The 13,753-nt window shown below is 44.3% G+C and overlaps 1 long non-coding RNA gene across 1 annotated transcript in view; it reads left to right on the top strand.

The window, feature by feature from the left end:
* The first annotated feature begins 4,586 nt into the window (after window positions 1-4,586).
* Window positions 4,587-13,753, top strand: part of LOC120375126 — an 81,988-nt gene continuing 72,821 nt past the window's right edge. Inside the window, exons 1-3 of the long non-coding RNA XR_005586447.1 lie at window positions 4,587-4,736; window positions 5,586-5,664; window positions 8,979-9,099. This is a non-coding gene — a long non-coding RNA (uncharacterized LOC120375126). The remainder of the gene's footprint in view (window positions 4,737-5,585; window positions 5,665-8,978; window positions 9,100-13,753) is intronic.

Below are 13,753 nucleotides of genomic sequence, written 5' to 3' on the forward strand. Positions count from 1 at the left end.
TATCCCTTGGGATCAAATGTACTGAAAACAACTAGAGTTAAAGAATTGTCTTTGGAAAAAAAAAAAAAGTCAACTCAAGAAATATCCCCCTTCAGTCGAGCTTAGCAAAAGCTACAGCTTCCTCCTCCTGTGAAAATTTAAGCCTTAGAGACTGTATCTTTGCCAATAAGCTTTAAAAGCAGAGAGACTTCTCTAGTTTTAGACTTTTTTTGGATTTAGAAAATCGGAAGCACAGGCTCGATTAAGAACCAATTAAAGTGACATTCCAGCATGAAAGGAGTACTCAGAACACTGCTATAATCAGTTAAAATGTAATGGAATTTCTAACCTTTTTTTCCCCCCTTCATGAAAGTATCAAGGGGGGAAATCCTGGCCCAATTGGAGTTTTGCCGTTGACTTCAATAAAGCCAGGATTCCACCCAAGTGTTTACAACAATACCACATCGACCTATAATATCATCATATCTCACAAGCTAAGCCAGGGAGGGTCAGGCTTGTCCAGGACTTTGTTAGCAGACCTCAAAGGAGAAAACCTCAGGCTGCATTAGCTATTCAGTTAACACGTTGGAGATGCTGCCTTTAAAATGAAAGGTAAAACTGAGTTATGAATGAATCAAATCAAAGCTATTCTTGGTGGTTGTGGACAGCTGCTATGTATGTATTCATTTATTTATAAAAAGGATAACACCTTTTCAAATGACCAAGAACCATGAAGTTGCACTGTACCAAATCTATAGGGTGACCAGACAGCAAGTGTGAAAAATCAGGATGGGGGTTGGGGGTAATAGGTGCCTATATAAGAAAAAACTCCAAATATCAGGACTGTCCCTATGAAATCGGGACATCTGGTCACCCTAAATCTATATAAAACTACACTTACCTTTGTCTGCCTCCCACCCCTTCTCTTCTACTGTTTGTCTCATATGATTTGTTGAGTCTTTTCTTAAACTAAGCCCTGATCCTGCAAAAACTTATGCACCAGCTTAACTTTGTGCACTGTGGGTAGTCTCACTGAAGCCAATGGGATTATTCCTGGTACTTTAAAAATGAAGTATTTGCAGCACTGGGGTCTCATATTATAGACTCTGCAGGACAGGGATCATAGCTTCTTGTGTGTTTGTATATTGCCAAGCACAATGTACAGTAATAATGGGACCGCTCATGCTCACTAATGATCCCATGACACTATTTTTGTGGGAGGGTGTCTGTTGGCTCTGATCAAGTTCCACTTTAGGTGCTCATCCCATTCTTATTTACCTAAATTCCCCCCGGAGTTACAACCCCCTAGACTAGCGTACAATAGTCTTCTTCACTTCCTAGCCTAATATGGTATGTAGTATAACTGTGTTCTCTTAAACATCTGCTGTCGTCCTTCCCAGAGCTGCACTTTGGTGTTGGAGGATATGACTTTGGTATATGTAGCTTGTAATGTCACAGGGGGGAGGAGTTTGAAAGGTACTCTATTAATATAAGGGTTTTTTAAAAAGAAATGAAGACAGACAATAGCTTTTAAAGTGTGCTCCATGGAGCACTTGGGGGTGGCCCACTGAGAGCTGGCAGGTCACATGGTGCAGGCTCTGCTCCTTGTCTCCAGCTGCTAAATTGTATTATGACACTGTTAAATATACATTAAACAACTTCCTACTATTACTTTCCTAAGTAAATGGCTTTCATTGCCTCAGGGATGTTCTGCAATTGCAAGCAGGAGGGGGCTGATCAACCAGACTCTCTCTCTCTCTACTAAGATGTGGTCCATTCTCCGAAAATGCTTGAGAATCCTTGAAATAAGATGCTAAAGAGACAGAAAGAAATGACACTTTCAGAACACTTCTAAATCTTGTCCAGCATTCCTGGTTGGATGAAGTGCCTCAAATAATAAGCCCTAATAAAAGACGCCAATCCCACTAGCTGAGCTATGCCTTTGGCCAAGATTTTCAAAAGTGACTTTTGGATGCCCAAATCATCAGTCACTTCTGAAAATCTTAGAAATGTCTGTGGGACTTCGCGTAGGTTTAAAGGCTCCCCTGTGTGGATTGCCTTGCTGGACTGGAGCCAAAGGTACAACGATGCATAGTGGAGAAGCAGAGGTTTTAGAACATTGTTAACTTTACATTCTCTGTTTATTGCACAAATCCCAGAATTTCCACATGCCAGTTCCTAGAAGCATCACAGCACATCTCCTATAACGTGCAGTGACTCTTACAAAAACAAATATTTGACTCTGCAATGCATCCTTGAGTAGCATTGACAAGGGATTAGGATAAAACTTAGAAGAAAGTAACTGAAAATGATAAAGTAGGTGAAAACGCCTTATCTACAATATCTGACCAATACAAACACAGACATCATTTGCATTAAGAGTAAATGTGCCCAGAAAATAAAGGATGTCTGAAACACCTACTGCTAATGCCTAGGACATCTACAAACCAGTTATTTCCCTCACATACTGCACTCCAAACAAACAAAACAACCCAACTCAAATCAGTACTGGTACTGACTTCCCAAGTGAAAGTATCACAGATAGAAGACTAATTCAAATTGTCCATTACTCAATCACACAACCACATGCACACACAGCTAAAATGAAAGTTCCTTGCATACAATCCAGTGGTCATGATTATACATTCCTCCCAGGTTTTGTTTAAAATGGCCACGTCACTACCCATTTGCACATATGATAACATGGCTGCCCAGGCTGGTCTGGGCTTTGTACCTTTCCGAAGCGACAGAGGATTGTGTCCCCATTACAGTAGAAGGAGCACAGATCACAATCTAAAATCTGTAACAAGGATATGAGACGCTTGTACACTTCCATTCTCATTACAGTGTTTGTCAAAAAGACGAATTAACGTTGTGCCATTTTCGACTCTCATTACAATCTTTGTCATCAGATTAAATATTAGACTTTTAATGTCTCTGTGAATTATAGCAGCATGCTCTCCTATGTTGACCTTTTCAATATTCTATGTTTTGATTGGCTGGCATTTCCACTCCTCCCCGACCTGCAACCACCACACTGAACCTGTTGGAAGGGCTGGAATGGGCAGCCAAAGAGAATGCAGAATAGTGAAAAGGTCACCATAGTACAGTCCCTCCCATCTTTCACAGAATTTATTGCATCATTAAAATTCTTATGTGACGGTATGAGAAGCCTGAGACTAGGTACCATCTAACACCTCTCTCATTACTATGCTACAGGTGAATTGCAAAGTTTTACTAAAACAGCAAAAATGAAGATCCAAAAATCCAAACTATGTTCAAGCTAAAAAATATCTGCCTACACTTAACACCCCCCAACACACCTCTGCCCCAGGTTTGTTAAATACATTTTAAAAGCAGCTCTGCTTACATTCCCCTTCCTAAGCTGGGCTTGTCTACATGGTGGGGCAATGTACAGAGACGTGATTTCTAAAGGACACGAATGTGTTGCACATTAGTTGGTCTGTGTAGCCCCTGCTGGTAGCCTCTCATTGTGAGGGAATAAGGTTCTACATTACCTGTACTTAACAGGCACAGTCTGGCCCTGTATGTGCATTGGGTTACATTCTGAGGAGCCTGGACAGCTGATTTATAGTAAGCCTTGTAGTGAATCTTTAAGTAAATATCCCAGTTTCCCTAGTATAGTAAAAATATACTAGTATAGTTATTATACAGTGTCCTGGTATCCCAAGAACTGCTGGGATGCCACAAACATTCCCCCCCCTTTTTTTTAAACTCAATCAAAATCAGTCTAGTCAGTGCAAAACTGCTCTGGCCATTGAAGTGGTGTGGTAGAGAGGGTGGGTGCTGCTGCCTTTGACCCTCACTTCCTTTTTCTGTAGGGGTACCGGAGCCATGTGGACTTTGTGTGCAAATGGTGCATGGTTCCATGGTGAGATTTCATAAAGATCTGAAACCATATGCAATAATAAATACAAAATAAACAAAACCCCACACTGCACACAACCCTAAAAATGTTACCACAAAAACATCCTGGCTTTTGATATTGGAAAATAGTCTTCTTATCTTGAAGACTTCTGTCATGGTTTCTCAGCAGCTGCGATTGAGCTCCAGGCCTAGGCTACTCACTCACTGGATGAGTGGACACACAATTCTGTGTGCCTGTATTTTGTTCACCGGTTTTCTTTTTCTCTTCCCCAGGGAATGTGATAGTAAAAGCATCAGCCCAGTTCACATTGTCACAGGCCCAGCTCTGCTTTGAGAATTTTGACAAAAGCTGCTGTGCTTGAACAACTTCAGCCAGCAATGGCCTGTACTTCTCTGAAGAACCTGCACTGTCTCCCCCAGAGTAAGATTTTTTGTTCACATTTTAGCTTTAAAATTCAAATCACCTTGACCATGTGGCCTATCACCACCCAAAACCAACTCATCTTAGGAATCCCTGGATCTGGCAAGAAAAAAAGCACCCATTCTTAATGACAATAGCTTTCAAGGGCAGATTGGGAACACCCTGAGGATCACTTGCTAATGGTGCTGGGATAGGTGTGGCTGCAGTAACTCCAGCTGCTAACCCTTTCATGTCCCAAATCCATTTACTTAACTTCACTATAGCTATGGGAATTTCTTCCTCACCTTTGCCACAACACTACAATCCTCTAGCCCTCCTAATGTTGTGTACGGAGATGCATTTAGAGGGAATCTAAAGTGATGTATGCTGTTGATCCCTTATGAAACAGTCTATTGTTAAGGGCTCCCAGCCTGGAACATATGCAGTGATGTTGTCCTGGAGAGCCCAGGTGGGTGAGGAAATCTCTTTTATTGGACCATCTTCTGTTGGTGAGAGCAAGAAGCTTTTGAGCTGATGCAGAGATTTTCTTTGGGTCATAGAATGTAGGCATTTTAATGGCTACTGTGGGGGAAGGGGAACACAGCCAGAACAGTGCATACATCTAACTACAGGAGCTAGATACATACAGGGAAAGTTCCTCAGGCAACCAGTGAAGGCCCCAGACTGACAGCAACTCAAGCACTCTCCTGCCTGTGGAGAGAAGGCGAGGGGAGGAGGAGGAGGAGAGAGGTGACTGAGGAAAATTATCTCAGTTAATTAAAGGTGCAAATTTAAAGGGTATTAGCTAAAGTACATTAAATCCCTGTGTAGATGGTCTCTTCATAAGTAAAATGGCCTCAGTTTGCTTATCTTAATTAGCATTAGTGAATTCACTAAGTGACTCCATTAACTGAGGGCTTGTCTACATAAGCAATTAGACCACAGCAAAGTGAGGGGTGAATCTACCACACACTAGCCTGCCTTGGTCTAACTGCCCATGTGGATCCTGCTGACATGTGTTAACAGTTTGTTACTGTACTTTGAGCTAATCCTGTTTCAAAAGGGACTAGACCAAAAGTGTTCTAACAAATTTAATACACGTCAGCAAGGTCTGTGCAGACAGTTAGACCCAGACAGGCTAGTGAGGGTAGATTCACCCCTCACCTTGCTGTGGTCTAATTGTTTGTGTAGACAAACCTTAAGGCTAGTTTACTTCTCCATTAGAACCTCCACACAGGGGTTTAATGAGTTTAAATTAACACAGCTTAATTTCCAATTATAGACAAGCCCTTACTCTCATTTCCCGGCTTGTCTCCAGAACTAGGCCTGAGAAACCTGAACTCTCATCTACCAAGAAGGAAGCAAGGGAGGGGAGACAAAGTAATCAGGCCAGAAAGGTAAGTGTCTCTTTGAACCAGCCTTAGGTTGGAACAGGCTAAGCCAGAGAAGGGACTAAAATTTAGCTGGGGAAACATAAAAAGCTACCAGGCTAACGGGCATAGATGGACCTTCTAGACAAGTATCATATTTGGGTCTGTGAGGACCTCCTATCATATCCTGGCTGCTGGGTACATTTATAGTACTCTGGAATTATCTCTAATAATATCTTAATGGGAGAAGGTGTAGGAAGAAGCGGGGACTAGACCACATTCCAGCCTGCTGAGTAATTAAGTGTCAATTTAAGCAGGGAGAAGACTAGTGCAGTTAGGCTGCAAAGAGAGTAGAGTTAAGTAGTGAAGAGAAATGAAAGTGAAAATAGGATTTTCAAACCAAGGATGGAAAGAGGCTGTCAAAGATGAGATGGCAGCCAGGTGTGCGCAGAAGTTGTTGCCTATCCCCTTTGTGGGAGGCCACGATTACAAACCTTGCACTCCTCCTAAGCAGACTTCACACTTGGGCTAGTATCCCACTCCTGCTAAACTCTTCAAAAACAAAGGGGATGAAGTGAGACCATAACCCATCCATCCAGGGGCACTGGCCAGCTGGACTGATAGTTCGTACTGGACCCTCTTAAAGGGATGGGACGAGCTGGGGCTTTTTTTTTTTTTTTAAACTCTTTCCTACACAGGGTTGTGGTTTAAGTATGCAAAGTGGTTTAAATTGAGAAGAGAGGTGTCTAGGATTCTCTGCCTCAAGGCTAGCAAAAAGAAACTAGGGCATGTTTATAGAAGACACCATAATATAGATTTATATATGGAATATAAATATAATAAACTTGTCACCCTGAAAGTTCTTAAGTGTTTTATAGACTCTCCTTACTCTTCTACCTCTTAAATGCAGCCATCTCTGGTGCAGAATTCAGTAGCTATTCTGTACCAGCATTGCTGTAAATCAGGGAGGAGGAGACTTAACTTGTGCCCAGGTTTTTCCACAATGCACTAGCACATTTCTTTGGCCTGAGCTAAGTTTTGTTTTAGAACCCTGTGTATTATCCTGTAGTGAATGTCACTCCCATGCTGGGTTTTATGCTCATTCGTATTACCTGGTTCTGGCCTGTTCATCAGCCTCTCTTCAGGGTGACCAGAAAACATTTAAAAAATTAAAAATATATATTGATGTTTGAACTTGTGAGGCTCGTACAAACGTAGAAAAATTCAATCAAGTAGGAAAGGTACATGGGCTGGAAAATGTGTCACTTCGTTCCTGGCGAAGAGTCACAACACTAAGAAGGAGGTGGGAATGTCATAACTCTAAAATATCATCATGAGGACAGTCATGTGTCAAAGGGGTGTGGACTGGACAGTTGCAGGAGACACAGGTCACTTTGGTGTCAGGTAGCCCACCAAGTGGTTCTAGGCAGCACCTGCAAAGAGGTGGGACAAACTGAATTCCAAGAACAAGTTCAGGACAAAGATGACTTTGAAGATCTCCTCCACTGTGGCCCAACCAAAATTAGACCTCTCCAGATCTGGGTCCCTGCAATCAGCTTCACAGCCCTCTCCAGTAGTAAGGGTGCCTCCAGGAGCATAAGCGGCATCAGTCAGAAGCGAATGGGTTCCTCTTTGGATAAATTGAATCCAGAGTTTGGTACCTTCCCTGAAAGCCATGTCTCTGATATGGAGACTGAGACATCTCCAGGTGTTGGGTCAATGACCATTTCATACTTTAAAACTAAAACCCTGGGGGTAGATATTTTAACTTAGTCTTTTAAATGTGAAAGCTCACGAGGTCCCTTGCTGCCAGCGAGGGTGGGTAGCTCTTCTAGACAGCAAGCAGGTGATGCTGCCGTGACACTAGATTATCATCTGAACATCCCTGGAGTGAAATGCATCCCCTGGCTGCTCCGAGCCTGAGTAAACAGGATTTATGCAGGGAAACTATGCATGGACTGACAGTAAGAGATTCCTCTGCCTTCCTCCAGCTTTCCGGAAGAGCTCTGGGTAGGAGCTTAGCACCTCCACAACAGCAACTCCAGCCACAGGGCTGCAGTAGGGCCTGTTACCCCCTGTATAGAGATGAGGAAGGCCACTGAGTCCTTGTAAGCCCCTCTGTTCACAGGGGAAGGTGAAACTTGCACAGTGCCTGGCTTGTCAGCCTGCTTGGTGGGCACCCTACATTCAGCAGCCCCATCCACTGGGGTCCATTGCCCACCAGCCCTCAGGTGCCCGCTCAGGTTGGAAAGAGACAGTATTTGCTCCCTAATGCAGGCTCTAACCATTCCTTTGGGATGCATTTGGTAAACCGCAAAAAAAAAACAAAACAGGAGTACTTGTGGCACTCTGAAACCTGTAATTTGGTAAACCGTAATTCTTGTGTTTGGCACTATGTGGATGGGAGGAGACTCCCACTGTATCCTGCGCCCCAAGACTATTCTCTTGATTTACAACCCTTCTCCAGGCTAACTTCTTCCAATCACACCTTTCCACTGTAACCTCTTTCCTTTCCTCTCTCCTAATATGGCCCCCTCAAGCTAATCCCCGAATACAGGAACTGATTAATACTTTAAAAGAAGTATTTAAAGCAGCACTATATAAAACAATGGACATACTTCATGGGAGATTTGAACTGTGTTCTGAACCTCAGATCTGCTCTACACACAGAATTTGAACCAGTGTAACTGTCAGTTGAGTGGGGGGAGGGATGATTTATTTTAAATGCAATAGTTATACCAGTACAACCCCAAACGTTAACACAGTTATGTCCCTGTACAGGTGCCTGATACTGATGTAGCTTATTTCCCCATCCCACAACTTGGGTGTATGGACAAGGCCTCAGAAGACTTGAATGCTTTTAACAAGCGGAGCTGGTCTTTTTGAAACAGCCTGTGTAGCAATTTCCCCTTCCCTCCCCCACCCCAGCTTGTCACTGACTCCTGTCCACCATAATGGCACTGCTTGTATAAGGCTGGACTGAGGATTTGACTCAGACTACATCAAAATTGTGTCTAGGGGATTGTTCAGGCCTCCCCTGAAGGAGCAGAGCCCCATGCTTATTCCTTTGAGCCCTAATGATCAATTTGCATCTATTTCCCAGGCTATCTTTGCAAAGAAAAGGGCTAGAGACTTCTCTGTGTGTATGTGTGTGTGTTTCTTTAGCTGAAAGCTGAGATCCTCCCCCACTGGGCCCCAGGTTTCTCAATGCTAACAAGGAGCGCTCTCAAATGAGCCCTGTAAGGCCCCTCCAGCTCAACTCACATCTTTGTTCAGAGCTAGCTGTGAAATAATTCTTCCCCCTAAAGGAAGCTCCTTCAGTGTTTTCCCTGTTTTTGTAGTAACAGACGCTGAGCATATAAACAACTTCACTGCGCGCTCCAGTTGAGTCAGTGCCTGTCGGTAAGAGCCTCCCCTCAGAGAAGACACTACAGAAAGGAATACATCTAATTCCAAATACTTGTAAGTGCTAGAGATATTTAAAGCATTAATCAGCAATTAATACAAATAAGAAACTCAATCTCTCGCATCATTAATACTAATTATGCTTTACAGTTGTATTTTCCAAGTAAAATGACAAGCAACATGCATATGGAGGAGGCTAGCTGACAGAGGTTCAGAAACGGGGAAGCAGCTAAAATGAAGGAGAAAGCAAAGTGATAGGGGAACTTGAAAAATCAGTGGGATCACTCAAGCAGTAAGGTGCAATGATAAGGGTATCAAAGCTGGCCCATAGATACTTCAGGCATTTAGGTCAATGTTTTATAAAGCTGGCTTCTGATTCAGGGTGGCCGAATTGTTGTGTATCCAACTTGACTATACCTTGGTCCTAAGTTTCAGAGGTTCTAAGTACCCACAGCTTTCAATGATTTGGTTCTGAGAACTCGGCACCTATGCAAATCAGGTCCCCAGTGTCTTGGGTTGGGTAATATTGGTGATTTAGAGGAGTGTTTGTACAGATATTGTCCCAGAGCCTTAACACGCCTTCTTTTCTGTGAGGAATTTCCTGCCCTGAAAGATGGATTCCATTGACTGACACTGAGTGCCTCCCTGTGATGTTTTGGGGACTACCCAAACCAGTAAGGAGTTCAGTCGCTGCCTGCCCTGTAACCTGGGGTTAATCTTATGCTACTATGGATCAGAGCCCTGACACCAATAGCCACCCCACAAGCATAAAAGGCTCATCCTGGCTTCCACCAATATGCATACTAAGCTAGTGGTGAAATCTACAAGATGAAACTAAACACAGGGAATGTCCTGGTCATGAATAACAACAAAGGATGGGACTGGTATATCTTGGGGAAAGGTGAGGGGGCAAGAAACACGCTGAATCTTTCACCCGAGGGGCAAGATGGCTCTGCGCACTTGTCATGAAAGGAAGCTGTAAAGCGCTGCAAGGATTTTAGGTGAGCAATAGTCCACAAGACACAAGTATCCTCTGAACGAAGTCTAAGCTCTAGAATGTATGTTATGATGATGATTTATATGTGACCATTTGTTTCCAATACTTCTATTTGCTACTATTTGAACCCCCATGCTTTGTTAAATAAACTTAGGGCAGGTCTACACTATCCGCCGGATCGGTGGGTAGTGTTTGATGTATCGGGGATCGATTTATCGTGTCTCGTCTAGACACGATAAATCGATCCCCGAATCGACGCCCATACTCCATCTCGACAGGAGGAGTAAGTGGAGTTGATGGGAGTCAACTTGCCGCCGTGAGGACGGCCAGGCAAGTCGAACTAAGATACTTCAACTTCAGCTACGTGAATAGTGTAGCTGAAGTTGCATATCTTAGATTGATCCCCCTCCCTAGTGTAGACCAGCCCTTATACTTAATTTCACTATAATCAGTTCTGCGTGAAGTGGAGCAGTGCCCTGAGGTAGAATTGGTAAGCTGGGATGTATTTTTTCTGTGGAAGCTGCAAATCTGTGACTACTGCAAGAGTCCAGTGTATGTGGGGCTGTCAGCACCAGGGAGGTTCTCCTAGGGCTTGCAGGTTGGGGTGAGGTTATTGCTAACCTGTAGAGTGACGGGGGACCTGTGAGGCCGTGGGGGATGCTTGTGTTGCCCATGGCCAGAGCAGCTGGGGAGCAGACCCACAGCAGGCACAGACAAGGCTTCCTCCTGCTAAGGGCAGGTGGTCGTGAGGTGCCTCTCAACCATGGGTACCACTGGGAAGCATCACAACATGAAGAATGGTGGATTGGACAGAGTACAGTGCAATTCAGTGCCGCATTAACACATTGTGGTTTGGCTGATAAGTTCCTCCTGAGTAATAGCAAGAGTAAGGACAAAGAAAGGAATTCCTAGCTAAGCACCTCCTTGGCGTTTTGGAAATTGCATTTATACTCATGTCCCTTCAGACATGACTATTCTTCACCTATGTTCTGCCCTGCTGAGAGCAAGGGCAGTGGGTGCGCAGGAGGCTTAAGATTTAGTTCTGCACAGTGTGGAGGCTTCAGCTTTGTCTACACTCTAAAATTAGATTGGCCTTTCTATGTTGCTTTGGGCTGTGAAAAATTTTGCATCTTGAGTGCTGTAGTTAAGTCAGCCTAACCGCTGCTGTAGGTGCAACGAGGGAGGTGGAAGAATACTCCTGTCACCCGGTTACCACCTCTCGGAGAGATGGATTAACAGCACTGATGGGGAAATACCCCTCCTGTCAATTGTAGGAAGCAGCTACACTATAGTGCTACAGTGGCACAGCTGCTGTGGTGCTTTAGTATAGGCATCCCCTTACATCTAGTGGTTAAACTCACTAGCTTCCACCCACTTTTGCTCTGAACTGGAGCACCATACCCTTGGGTTAACTGTACGAAAGGACTCGTAGGACCGGGGCCTAAATCAATTCATTCTCTCTCTCCCATGCATGCACACTCGCACCCCTGGATATTAACCAAGCACTTGAAATGCATAGGGACTCTCTTTTTATAACAAGTGTTTTGTATCTGGACTTCCTCTTGCTTCACTTGGCCCTGCCACAAAAGTGCGGGTTGGCTTGCTGTATATGGGCCTTAGCTGAAAAGCAAACACAGGGTGAAAAATTCATGAGAATAGTTGTCTCTGCTTTTGTATTGATCTTCCAGGACTGCAGAAGCATCAGTTTGTATTCAGCCGGAAGCCAGTTGAGAGCTGGATTAGCGTTGGCATAACACCTTACAAAGGTGCTGGAAATATTGCTCTAAACAAGCATATTTCAGGCTCATATGTGGTCTCTAGCCTATTTATGCTTACAGGAGCTACAGCCTGTGCATAATGAATAAGTATGCAGCCATCAGACAAACATTTACCAAACAATAACACACAGGGACTACAGCTATTCTACTGTTCTTGGAGTCTAGAGGAAAAAAGGATATCTCAGTGTAGCAACTGCTGGCAAAGGCTGAGTTTTTCATTGTAGATGACTCTAATGCTTCAAATGATATCTGTTCTGTGTGAAGGCCAGTGTTATTTACCTGTCTACACATCCTGCTCAGTACTGGAACAAGACTACCTGAACAACAAAGGGCCAAAGCCCAGGCATTCATAGAGGCTCACGCTGATTATACTGCAGTGCATATCTTCAGAACCCATGAAGGCCACTCGTGTGCAGGGATGGCCTTACCATGAGGTGAACTGAGGGGCTGCCTCAGGTGCCAGTCTGGGGGAGGGCGGGGTGGGGAATGCCACTAGGACCCAGAGTGTAGAAAATTGTGTCTGCTGCTGGCGCATATGTAGTCTCTCTGCTCTAGATGCACAGAGATGGTGGAGTGCTGTGCTGGAGGAAGGAGGGCACAAGAGACATAACAGGCAGGCAGGAGAAAAGGTGAGAGGGAATAACAGAAAGCAGCAGGAGTTGCAGGGAGAGAGGAGGAGGAGGAGCCTCTTACGTATCTCTCTAGCACCCCCAGGAGCCTGGACTGATTAACCCCAGCTTCTCAGGGAGCCTCCTGTTTTCTGCTGCTTCCCTGAACCTCCTTGAGGAGAACAGGCAGTCAACTGAAGTAGTAGGAGCCAGTTAGGCCCTTAAGATGCTGATATCTTCCCTCACTCAGGTCCTGCTACCAGCCTGCTTATTTGTCCCCTTCAATTGAGCATTGAGAGCCACTATAGTTGGCACAGAACAGCAGTCATGAGTGAAAGAAGAAAACGCCCCTCTGGGGCAGCATTCAGAAAAAGAAAGAAAGCAAAGGAAGCTTTTCTATCTAAGCAGGAAGGAGCTCTCCTGAGATACATAGACACAAATGTTCACGGTGAGCCTTCCAGCCCCAGTGAGGATGTAAGTGGTGAGGAGATGCCTGATCTTCCAGTTAGTCAGAGTGCAGGTGACTTGGCAGCTACTGAAGTGTCCATATCTCCATCTCAAATGGATGTAACAATGCACATTCCTGAAGAAAAATGTAGATCAGAGAAGAGTGTGGTGGAGGTGCAAGAAACAGCTGCTGCCGAGTTTAGTTCCTTAAGTCTAGATGATCCAGGACTGTGGACCCACTTGAGCAGTAGCCTGAGGGACTTCCTTGTACTGCATGGGCCACAGCAAGTGAAAAACTTCATGTTCCCCAAAGACAATGGAAATAGAAGTTTCCATCCAACACATTACTGGCGTGAAATCCCCAATGGTGACAAAGTAGAGAGGCCATGGCTTATGTACTCAAAAACCCGGAACGTTGCATACTGTTTTTGTTGCAAACTCTTCCAGTCTAATGTTCCAGCCACATTGGGTTCTACAGGAACAAAGGACTGGAAAAATCTGGCATGCCATGAGAAGGCAGCAAATCACCAGAGAGCATTCCATAGGTGGAAAGAGCTTGAGATGAGACTAAGGTTAAAGGCCACCACAGATGATCAGCATCAAGAGAAGATTGCATCAGAGTCTTTTTACTGGCAAAGTGTTCTGAAAAGGCTCATTGCCATTGTGAGAATGCTTGCTACTCAAAACCTAGCACTGCGTGGCACTTCAGATCAGCTGTATGTGCCAAACAATGGAAACTTCCCTAAAATTGCGGAGCTGATGGCTGAGTTTGATGCTGTACTCCAGGAGCATCTGAGAAGAGTCACCACCCAAGAAATGTACACACACCACTAACTTGGAAAAACAATTCAAAATGAGATCATACAGTTACTGGCAACAAA

The sequence above is a fragment of the Mauremys reevesii genome, linkage group 11 (genome assembly GCF_016161935.1).
Source record: "Mauremys reevesii isolate NIE-2019 linkage group 11, ASM1616193v1, whole genome shotgun sequence".
NCBI lineage: Eukaryota > Metazoa > Chordata > Testudines > Geoemydidae > Mauremys > Mauremys reevesii.